The sequence below is a fragment of the Myotis lucifugus genome, unplaced genomic scaffold, assembly GCF_000147115.1.
Source record: "Myotis lucifugus unplaced genomic scaffold, Myoluc2.0 scaffold_1, whole genome shotgun sequence".
Classification (NCBI taxonomy): domain Eukaryota; kingdom Metazoa; phylum Chordata; class Mammalia; order Chiroptera; family Vespertilionidae; genus Myotis; species Myotis lucifugus.
Window position 1 is genome coordinate 22214155 of NW_005871049.1, and position 12415 is coordinate 22226569.

Here is a 12415-nt window from a genome sequence, read left to right on the forward strand (position 1 = left end):
ATGGTTACTTTCCATATTTTCGCTTCAAATATTTGCATATTTATATCAATACATTAATCTCCCTTCCTGGGGGAAATTTATATACCAAATTCAGATTTGGGTTAAAGTCTAGGGATGCATCACTCATTAAATGAAAGAACATTCTAGTTTGATAGGATTAATCTGTTAACTTTAGATTCTTTTGAGAGAGTCAAGACTCATTATTTCACGTACTTGCTAATTTCTAATGGCCTCATGGTGTGCTATCTGGAAAACTTAAACAACTTAATCATCCATGAGTTCTTTGACACAAAAAATAGCAGAATTTTATTTCAAAAAATGCACTGAGATTAGCATATGTGTCCATAATATTTTAAAGTTTTAATGAATTACACTTTTTTTTGCCTGTGATCAAATTTGTCAAATTTGTCAATGCCTTCTGTGAATTTATGAACAATATACCAAGATTACAGTGAAAAAAAAGTTTTTAATTTTCCTGAGGGCTTTTTTGTGTACATGGTTCAGGAAAAGATGAGACTGTTATCGCAAAAAAACCCCCACAAACAACTTAATCTGTCTTCAGTTAACCCTCAAGCACTCTTCAGAGAGTCCATAAGTCACAGATCTGTCCAGACCTGGGATTGAGAGTTCTTGGGCCCATGAAGGAGCACAAGGATTGTGAAGAAAGCCTTTTCACTGGAGAAATATAACACATGTAGTTGGATAGAAAGACTATACAGTCACTCTTGGCCTTGCTGTAGCAAAGTATAAGAATACAGTAAACCCTGTAATCTAATACCCATAGAAGAGTGCTCCACCCACTCACCTGGAAACCTACACAAGGTTTTCCACTTCTTTGTCAGCGGTCAGGAAACTCCTAAAATTATTCATAATTCTTTCTGCAATTTTATGAAACATGTAGTTACTCTTTTGGGCTCAACTGTACCGTATACTCATAGATACCAGTTTATTTTGTGGAATGGCAGGCAGAATTACCAGGCAATTTGAGTTGTTCTCACTCACTTTTCTGCTCAATGTGCATAATTGAAAATGCTTATATTAAAAGCACAGTGACTTGATTGCATATGAAAGCATGTTAAAAGTTCTAACATCATGTATGCATGTGAATATTGTTATTGTTGATGCTATTATTGAAAGTCTTAATCTGGAGAAAGAAAGAGAGAATAGAAATTCTAGACAGGTATCATTGGAGTCCAGAGGTTTAGGATGGGAAAATGCTCCTACTTGATGGATGGCCGAAGTGAAAATAGAAAACGCTGTAGCAAGGTTGAGTTTCCCATCTTGAACCGGTGAGAGGCAGTCACTAGGGCTGCCAGCTGGAGGACACACAGGGCAAGTGGGCGGGTCCCTTGGAAAGCAGGTATTGAGATGAAACCAGCCAAGACCAGACTCTGCTGAGGAGCTGCCACACTAACTGAGCATTTTGTGGGAGTAGTGGCCTGGCCCCTTTGCTCAACATGAGTCTCCTCTAATGAGTAATCTTTGCTCCAAAGTTCCCTGTTGGGCTATCTGAACCTCATCAGATCTTCGCTGTGGTCCGAGGCTTCCTAGTTTAGGTAGTTCCTGCAGGCGCTGCAGCTGAAGGCTGTCAGAAAATGGCACTCTGCTCTTCCTGCTAGTGAGCAGGGAGACCAGATCAGATTGCATTGCTATCTCTACAGCATTATAATTTCCTCCAAGACGGGCTACAGGGCTTGTTTGGGAGGCGCCAAACTTAAGATCAAACAATACATTTTTTTAAAAATAGAAACAGTGCTACTTTGTTAAAATACTGAGTTTCATTTCATATGTATATTTTTGTCTCCCCACCATTCCATTTGTCTGACCACCACTACTACTATGTCCTATCATAACATTCCACACATAAAACCAAGCAAAGGATGGCGTTCCATCTTTAACAACTAAACAGGCATTTTGGACAACACATTCTTGGCAACGGAACCTGGACAACATTTATCAGACACGGGAGGGAAAGTTCTCACTCTGCATTATAAAAAGGACAGCCAGATATCAACTGTTAAAGAAATGAAATAAGACAGAAAATGTTAACAAACTGTTTAAACTCTTTTCTTAAAGAGACTTCCTCCACTGCCATAGATCTTGAATAGCCTCCACGTCAGTCATCCGGAAGCAATTCTTCACATAATTAATGAACTTTGGGAAGAGAACCACCCTTTTCTATACTTGCTTGCATTTTTGCTTTGATATCTTCTACAGAACTAGGTCCTTTTGGTGTTTTATAAGTTTTTTCCTGTTTGTTTGTTTAAGGATTCTTGACTTTTGATCTTGGTGTTGATGGTTTTGAGTCTTTTCCATTCTGGTTTGATTTTTGTGCATTTTTTGGCTGGAGTATCTCATGTGGATTTCTTTACTGGAGCTTTTTCTTAGGCTTCCTCCTCATCAAAATCCTCCTCCTCCTCCTTCCCCTCCCCCTCCTCCTCCTCCTTCTCCCCCTCATCATCATCATTGTCCTCATCATCTTCATCAGCAGCAAGTTTTACTTTTTTCTGTGGAAACTTTGAACTCCCACCTCCGGGGCAGAAAACGCTTTCCAGACACACGTAGGAGTTTCACATCCTCCCCTTGCCATCTTCTGACTGCATGTTCCTCCACAGCTACTAAGTGCTGCCCACAGTTATCAGGCCCTGAACCACACCTCAACGGCAAGACCGCAGGTGGTGTTATTTCAAAGCCACTAAGGGACACCTTGGCTGTACAGACATTTTCAAAGTTGCCAGTGTTCCTTTAATTGGACTGCCTTTGTCATTCATTGCCTCTGCTTTAGCAATGTGCAGTTCATCCTTTGCACCAGCCCTTAAACTGAATGTTCGTAAAGATAATTCGTGCTCATTTTCATCATTATCCACCTGAAAGTGATCATCTTTGTCGGCCTTTAGTTCACAACCGAAAAGGTAGTTCTGGGGCCTCAGAGGTCTCAGGTCCATGTCCATAGACTCTTCCACGGGGTGGTAGTACGCACGTAGGTGTGAGAGAAGGCGGGTGGAGATACACGGCTTCTATGCTTCAGAACAGACGCGCAGGACTGAATCACACCAAGGAAAAGCAAAAAAACCTTTTTTGGGGGAAGAAAATGCTCCATAGTACCTATTCCCTTTAAAGTTACAGTTTTTAAAAAATTATTATTATTGATTTCAGAGAGGAAGAGAGAGGGAGAGTGATAGAAACATCAATGATGAGAGAGACTCATTGATCGGCTGCCTCCTGCATGCCCCACACTGGGGATGGAGCTGAAACCCGGGTATATGCCCTGACTGGGAATCAAACCGTGACCTCCTTGTTAATAGGTCAACACTCAACCACTGAGCCACCCCAGCTGGGCTAAAATTACAGTTTTCATGTGAAGTTGGGTTCATTGAGTGGTTTTCCTGTTAGTGTGGTTTGCCATGACTGTGCACTTGGGCATCTGCTTCATGCCCTGTGGCTCCAGCAGGTGGCAAACAGAAGGGAGGGTGCTTCAAGGACTTCCTTTATCAGATGTTGAAAATTACAGCCTTGATTGACTTTCTAAACCATTTGGAAAAAAAATATTGTGTGTCTGAAAACAATAAATTTATTTTTAAAATGGAAAAACATGGGTAGGAGATTATAAAAATGTTTATTCCAGTATCTGCTGCTTGATAAATCTTATCTTAAAAAGTTTTGTCTAAAAACAAGAAAATGTACCCACTATAATTTCAAAATTGTAACTAATCTTAAAAGCCAATGGCCATTCAACATCCACATCCTTTTATTTTTCAATATTTTTAAAAATACAGGGCCCCATTAGTTCTAGTGGCCACAGTGCCTGTCAGCTAACCTGGTTCTTAATGGCACAGGGAACAAAACACTTCAGTGATGTATAACTCAAAGGACATAAAGTAGAGTTTGTTCAAAATATCTCTTCACTGTTCTAGCTCTACTCCAAACTCGGAGGGTGAGTCCGGGTTAGCGGAGGACAAATTTCCTCATGGACCAAATGTTTTTGATTCTTGCTTAGGAAGGTCATGAAAACACTAGGGAAAATGGAGGTTTTACTGTAAAATGGCTTACACCTGCTTTCATTTTGATAATTTTTTACGTGTCTCTTCTTAGTAAAAGGCTTTCAGAGTTGTTTGCTTTAGAACATCACATAAAAACAAAGTGTTTTCTCTGTTTCTGTTTTTATTGAATTCGAAATATCTTCTTTCTCGTCAACCATTAGGTTGTCAAATTTCTGTCAATTTCTGTAGATCTGTTTTTAAAAATCACCTACAGAGGTCATTGGGAAGGGAATGCCCTTCAGGAGGATTGGTGCCAACTAGTTCCCTCAGGCCGGCTTCCCTTCTATCAGGGGCCCCATTTGATGGATTTTAATATTTGCCTCTTTCCTCTTCCCTAAATCAGTCCTCAGCCTGTCTGGTCCCTGAGGCAGATTGATCCTTGTTGGGGAGATAATGCATCAATTTCTCACAGACAGACATACTGAAACTTATATATATATATACACTCAGTGGCCAGATTATTATGACCACCTGACTTTTGTAGGCAAATTAGCTATAATTTCCCACTGAAGTTGCTAGAGGGCCAGATCATTATAAATGTCTGAATAGCACAACATACCTAAGTATCATTGCTGATCAAGTTCATCCTATCATGTTGATGGCGTATCCCAATGGAGATGGCTTCTTCCAACAAGACAATGTGCCATGCCATGGTGCTCATATTGTGCAGGAGTGTTTTCAAGAACATGAGGGAGACTTTACCTTGCTTAGGTGGCCCCACAATCACCAGATCTCAATCCAATTGAGCATTTGTGAGACGAAGTTAAAAGAGCCATCAGGCAGCTGGTTCCACAACCATCAAATCTCACAGAACTGGACAGTGCTATTCATCAGGCATGGTGTCAGATTTCTCGCATCACCTTTCAACATCTCGTGGAGTCAATGCCAAGAAGAATTGCTGCAGTATTGAAGGCAAAAGGTGGCCCAAGTACTGATGGGGTGGTCATAATAATCTGGCCACTCAGTGTGTGTGTGTGTGTGTGTGTGTGTGTGTATATATATCCCAGTGCATGAAAATTCATGCACTGGAGGGGGGGGGGGGTCCCTCAGCCCAGCCTGCCCCCTCTCACAGTCCAGGAGCCCTCAGGGGTGGGAGGCGACCCGGCTATCAGGGGAAGGCGACCCCCCATCACACCTCTGCTGCTACCACTGCTGGCAGCGCAAGCCTCGGCCAGCCCTGGTTGCCTGCGCCTCAGGCCAGCCCTGGTTGGCTGGGGGGCTGAGGGGACTGGGCACCACCATCTTGTGGCTGTGGGTGCTGCCATCTTTGAAGGCGGGGCAGTCAATTAGCATATTCCCTCCTTATTGGCTATGGGTGCCACCATCTTTGAGGGCAGGGCAGTCAATTAGCATATTTCCTCCTTTTTCGCTATGGGCACTGCCATCTTTGAGGGTGGGACAGTCAATTAGCATATTCCCTCCTTATTGGTTGTGGGCACCATCATCTTTGCAACAGCGTGAAGGTCAATTAGCATATTCCCTCTTTATTAGATAGGATATATACAAGCCTAAGCGACCGTTATAACCGAACGACCAGAACCATCAGAATGACCGGTCAACCAATCATTATGACGTGCACTGACCACCAGGGGACAGACACTCAATGCAGGAGCTGCCCCCTGGTGGGCAGTGCGCTTCCACAGCCAACCTCCTGTGGCCTCTTCCCTCGGCTGGCCAGCCCCCATAAGCTCCTGGTGCTAAACCATTCCTAGATACTTGCTTCTGGGTCAGGGTTTCATAAGTAGCAGAGCAGCTACCTTGCTGCAATCTATTGAAAATCAGCCCTCAACACAAGGGTTTGTCTCACTCCTGTCCTCTCCCTTCCCCAGGGGCCGACCACCCACCTGCCTCGGTGGCAGTGCAGCAGTGAGGGAAGGAGGAGGGGGGTAGGCAGGGAACCATGTGGTGGTGGACTGGTGTCAGAGAGGAAGGGAAAGGGAGAGAGAGAGAAACATTAATTATGAGAGAGAATAATTGATTGGCTGCCTCCAGCAAGCCCACACTGTGGATAGAGCCCACACCCCAGGCATGTGCCCTGACCTGGAATGAAACCGTGACCTCCTGGTTCACATGTGGACACTCAACCACTGAGCCTCGCCAGCCGGGCATGAGGTATATTCTTTATCAAGCCCCTACCCCCAATTCCTTGACTCGTTGGCTGTTCCTATATAGATACAGAGACCCCTTTAGTTTAGACAAATCCTCTTTGCTTGTGTAGGTCAACTAAGTCAAAGAAGGTTTGTCCTGACTAGTGATGCTCACAACTCAAAGTACCAAATTATTTTCAGGTTGTACACATCATTCAATCCTTAATTTCAGTCTAAATTGCAGCATGATTACTCTCAATTTTTCTTAAAACAGAGACAATTGTTTTAAAAAATAGAAAATATCACATAATAGAAGAGAATTAGAACAGTTATGCAGGCAGCATTTCAATGAACACATTCTATATGAAAAAAAAATACTTCATAGCTGATATACAAAATAGGTTATTTTCCCATTTCCTTTTTTATAAACAAATTTATTTTCTGTTTTTGGTAATCGAAGCTATACAGGGACATTGAAGGTAATTTGGAAAACAGAATAAAGAAAATGTATGAATTACCCACAAGCTCACCATACATAGCAAGATACTTTTAATATTTTGCAAATCTTCTTAAATGAAAAAATGCTATTATTGCATTTCATTTTTGAATGTGTTGTGTATATTTTAATTTCCAATATTTTTATTACTATAAAATATATCTCCTCCACTTAAATCCAAAATGTGCAAAGAACTTAAGATTTAAATTGTTTGCATAGATGGGGGTAATTGTTAAATCAAACTAAGATGCATTTAAGAACTTTAAAAAAATCACTGTTGTGGAAGGAATGAAAAAGAAAGAGACAGTGGATAATTTTTCTCGGAGTAAAAGAGTCTCACTTCCATCTTATTTTAACAATGAGGAAACCGACCCCAGGGAATTCATATTCTTATCTAAGGTCATACTCTTAGATTTTTATTTTGCTAAATATTCCTGTCTTCACATCGGCTCCTCCTTTTTTCTGAGTAAAGGTACAGAAGTTCTGATCTTTCCAACAGTGCAAGGGAGCTGAAGGTTTTCCTGGAACTGTGACGTGAGCCTTCTACCTTCTGCCTCTGTAAAATACATATTTTAGATGAACTCTCTCAGTATCCATTCTATCTTAATGATTTTGTTTTCTGAGAATTTGGCATTGTCTAGTATGATCCAAAGCTGAGAGATGCATTTAGAACCGTAATTTTGAGAACTGTCCTGGGGACATTCACATCCAAACAGTTTTCTTTGTGAAATGCTTTTCTCGCACGGCTGGCCCCCCGCCAGGATCAGATGGCTCACTGTGCATCAGAATTGAACAAAATCCCAAATGAAGAGTCAGTTGGCATTTAATTAAAGTAAGAAAACTATATAGATAGATGAGAAATGTATTGGCTACTCCAAAAATGGCAGCAAAATCTCTGAACAGAATTCAGGAACACTCAATACACTCCATGATTTCCAGAGTCATTCAGAGAAAGCCCCTTAGTCTCAGATTCAATACTGTACTACAAAACCCAAGCATTATCATTGTTAACTAGAGGCCCAGTGCACAAATTCGTGCAGGAGAGGGGGGAGAGGGACCGCGGGAAGTTGGCCATCGGCCCCAAGGAGGGAGCCAACCCTCGGCCCCTCTGGGGAAGGGGACACATCTGTCGCCACCTACCCCTGGTTCTGCATCCTAGCCTGGGGACCGAAGGCCCTGGTGGGGTCAGGAGAGGAGGTGACGGTCACCGGGCTGGTCAGCGCCCCGCCACTGTGTAGTTCCCTGCCTCCCCCCCTCCTCCTTTCCTTGCCACAGCACCACCACCACAGTGGGAAGGCAGCCCCTGGGGAAGGGAGAAGATAGGAGTAAGACAAACCCTTGTGTTGAGGGCTGATTTTCAATAGATTACAGTGAGGGAGCTGCTCTGCTACTTATGAAACCCTGACCCAGAAGCAGGTCTCTATGAATGGTTTAGTACCAGGGGCTGGTGGGGGCCGGCTGGCACGGGGGAGGGGCCACAGGAGGTTGGCTGTGGGAGCACACTGACCACCAGGGGGCAGCTCCTGCATTAAGTGTCTGCTCCCTGGTGGTCAGTGTGCATCATAGCGATTGGTCAACCAGTCATTCTGGTGGCTCTGGTCGTTCAGTCGTAACAGTCACTTAGGCTTTTATATATACAGATAATACTTTTATCTCTGAAAATATTGACTCAGTTCCTGCATGTCAGCTCTCATTTTACTATTACCACCTTATTTTCTGCTGCTTTCTCTTCTTCTGTCTTTTCAAACTTAAAAGGGAAGAAGTTGAGTTACCTACGATAGCTGAGTCTTTTGAGCTTGATTTCTTTCTATTGTCACTTTGCTGCCTCCACACATCTGAACAGAATGAGTATTGTTAGGAGGAAATTGTTTTTGAATTTAAGTGAGATGTCTAGATTTCTGGAGTAACAGATTGTCCCTGAAAATTCAAATCAAAGGAAGGCCAATGTGCCTTGAGATGCAAGTCAAAGTAATTTGAAAGACTGTCAAAGAAGGTAGCTGATTGAAAGTTGTTGGTGAGTTCTAGGAGATACCCAGGCATAAGTTGGACCTGAAGATCAGAAGAAATAAGCTTTATTGGGCATCTGGGAAATTCACTTGGGGGAACTCAGGCTGGACTGAGAGCAGGGAGCATTAAAATGGGCCTGGCCACAAGGAAAGCCAGGAGAGAAAAGAAGAGAGAGGGGAAAAAAGGGGAAATCTCTGCTCACTCACCAGCATGCAGATGTCCTCTTTTTTCTGGTTCTCTGGCTAGGGAGAGGGTGTTCCTTCTGAGGTTTTCACTGTCCATGCCTGTTACATAGTTCTGGGACGGGCCCACTTTTGGGTGAAAGCCTAGAGATAAATGAGGGGAAACACCCCAGTAAACTCACTGCTGCTTGGTCGTTTTCCAAGCTTTTTCCTAATTGTCCTTCTATTGTTTAATTTTTCAGAATTTTCAAATCGCTGCTTTTCATATTTTCTTCAGCGTTTATGGTCGTAACCAGTACTGGGCTTACTCCATCTTGGTTGGTACTAGAAATCTGCAATTTCTTTAAAAATGTTCATTGTTACCTGAAAACCATTCTATATTTTTCTCTCAATAAGCATGCATCAAGATTATATCTTAATCCAGAAACCAAGTTTCACCCCTGATGTTGCAATTCATATCCAATCAGTCACTAAATCCTGCTGACTTTCACAAAGAGCCAGTAGAGTGGTGGTTAAGAATATTGGCTATTATGATCAACTATCTTTATTTGAATCCTGGTTCTCCCACTTACTAGTTCTTTATGCTGGGATATTTATATAACTTATCTGTACCTCAGTTTCCACAATCACAAAATGGGGATGATATTACCAGTGATAATAAATCTTATAGCATTTATTTTGGGAATTGAGTTAATGCCTATAAAGCAGTTAGAATAATGCCTAGTACATTGTAAGCTCCAGCTCTTACTCCCCTGGTCCTAGCGGTTTGTGTTTAATTTCCAGCATTATCATCCCAGTTCAAGCAAAAATTTAAAACACTTAAAACAGTAGCTTCCTAGGCGCTGAGAACTAGAAATCAAGCTTTAAAAACTGTTCAGGATAAAACGTAGGAAGACATAAGTGATTTTTGCAGCATTTTAAACTTTTGTTTACTGACTCAAAGAAATTCACAGCAGGTGAGGCAGAATTTAAAGGTAGGCAAGAGGTAAGAGGTTCCCTTCAGGGCTTCTCAGATTTTGAGCTACTGCACCAAATCAAGTAATTTAGAAATCCTAATCCAGTAGGCCTGGAAACCTACCTTTTTTTTTCTTTAATGATCTCCTAATTCTTTTATTTTTTAAATTGATTTTGGAGAGAGAAGTAGAGATAGAGATAAAGATAGAGATAGAAAGAGAGAGAGAGAGAGAGAGAGAGAGAGAGAGAGAGAGAGAGAGACATCATTGACATCATTCGATTGTCTCCCACAAACTTTTGGTGAACTGGATGATGCTCCAACCAATTGAGCCACACCAACCAAAGCAGAATCTATCATTTTAACAAACATACCATCATCATTCTGATACAGATGATTCTAGAAGCAAACTCTAAAATCAGTACTGCTTCTCTGACAGTGTGATAAAAGTTGGTAATATGCGAAATTCTGTTGGAAGTTGAATTGTTTTGTTGCTTATAAAAGATGACCTACTACATTATCTCAAGTCTAAGGCAGTAAGAAATGGCCAAATGAGGCATGCATTAGTGCTGGCCTTTCCCATTAACTCTCTATATTTTGGTTAGTGGGAAATAATGTGTTCATCAGCAAGGGTAACCTTTTAGAGCTCACTCTCTTTGATTTGGGGCAACATACCTTTTACCCCTAATGGTACATTCATTGCAGTATCAACAGCCTCTCAGCTATCATTGCTTGCCATTGTCACCAGCTTCACTCAGTGTTGAGAATGGTGTTGCAGAGTCTAATGTGAGTTATCATTTCCTTCTAGAATTCACTGTTCAGCTTTTGTTCTGACTTAAAGAACACAGAGTAGGCCAGAAGTCGGGAGACCTGTCTGGCTTTTCAGTCACTGTTAGGGTAACTTTTGTTCTTCAAGTCAACTACCATGTGCTGCTGTTCTACAAAATGTCATGGACGATTTCTAAGATTTTATTCTAATTTTTTATTTTTATTTTAATTTTTAGTGTAGCCCACTCTATTTTTCCTTCCTTAAAAAAAAAACCTCTATCCCTAAAATGGTACTAAAAAGATAATAATTATAATAATAAACTGAAAGTGCATCCAAGAAGTTACTGTTTTGAATACACTTGCCATTGGACATTAAATGTGGCTTAGTTTCTAGATTTAGGTATTTGTCATTAGGTTAGGATTATTTTTAGGTCCAGTAGTCAGATAGCAAGACTATTAGGAATTTTTCCAAGTAAAAGTCTATTTTGAGGGCTATTATATTTAGTTTTCATGTTTGTTTGTTTTTATTTATAAACCTCCACTGAAGCTCTTTGCCAATATCTCCAGTCTCTGGTACCATAAATACAGCTGCCAAGACAGAGCACGTAAGCATAGCATATTACAAACACCTTGGAAGCAGGAACCGTCACTATATCCTGTCAGTGCTAGTAAGTCATGTGTTCTCTAGAGTACTCCCCGGCACTTATACAAAGGGGGACTAAATAAGCAGAATCCTCGTGCCCTGTAAGCTTTAGTAGACAGCATGTCCCCTATGATACTCAGCAAGCACTTGGAAGTTCGAGTCGTGTCTGTTTTGTTGAAGGATCTCATTTTGAGAGCAAGAAATAGAAGTGTTCTCATCCCTAGCTTAAGTAAAGATTTAGAATTGGGGAATGGGAACTTCAACATTTGGATAAGGCAGAAAAAAAACAAGTTAAATACCTTTTTACCCCCTTCTTTTTTTTCTCTTATTTTTAATTTTTATTGCTTAAAGTATTACAAAGGGTATTACATATGTGTCCTTTTTTTCCCCCGCCCTTGACAATCCCCTGGCCTCCCCTACCCCCCAGTGTCTTATGTCCATTGGTTATGCTTATATGCATGCATACAAGTCCTTCAGTTGATCTCTTACCCACTTCCCTCCTGCCCCCCGACCCTCCCCGGCCTTCCCGCTGCAGTTTGACAATCTGTTTGAGGCAGCTCTGCCTCTGTATCTATTATTGTTCAAAAGTTTATAATGGTCTTTATTATCCATGAATGTGTGAGATCATGTGGTATTTTTCCTTCATTGACTGGCTTATTTCACTTAGCATAATGCTCTCCAGTTCCATCCATGCTGTTGCAAATGGTAAGAGTTCCTTCTTTTTTACAGCAGCATAGTATTCCATCGTGTAGATGTACCACAGTTTTCTAATCCATTCATCTACTGATGGGCACTTAGGCTGTTTCCAGATCTTAGCGATGGTGAATTGTGCTGCTATGAACATATGGGTGCATATATCCTTTCTGATTGGTGTTTCTGGTTTCTTGGGATATATTCCTAGAAGTGTTTCCCCCCTTCTTAAAGCACATAAGTTTGAAGTAGCTAACATTACAAAAGCAGTTAAGAAAATAGTTTTTAGAAAATCAGGGGAATTATAATAATTTTGGGGAAAATATCATGTTCTAGTTCACATATCTCACAAAATCATATTTATGAGATTTCCTTTCCATTTCACTTATTGGATTTTTAATATCAATTGTGTGTTTTTTCTATAAAAATCCTATATTAAGACTGCTATCAGAATTCGGCTAAGAATTCCTTGGTACACTGCTTAGGCAGTCTATTGTTGGGTTAGTAAGTTTAGTTTTGTAATATTAAAATTCTTTTTTATTTAAAATTA

General features: G+C 41.1%; 1 pseudogene; it reads right to left on the reverse strand.

Annotated features, from left to right (window-relative positions):
• Window positions 1-2045: 2045 nt before the first annotated feature.
• Window positions 2046-12415, reverse strand: part of LOC102433302 — a 100946-nt pseudogene continuing 90576 nt past the window's right edge.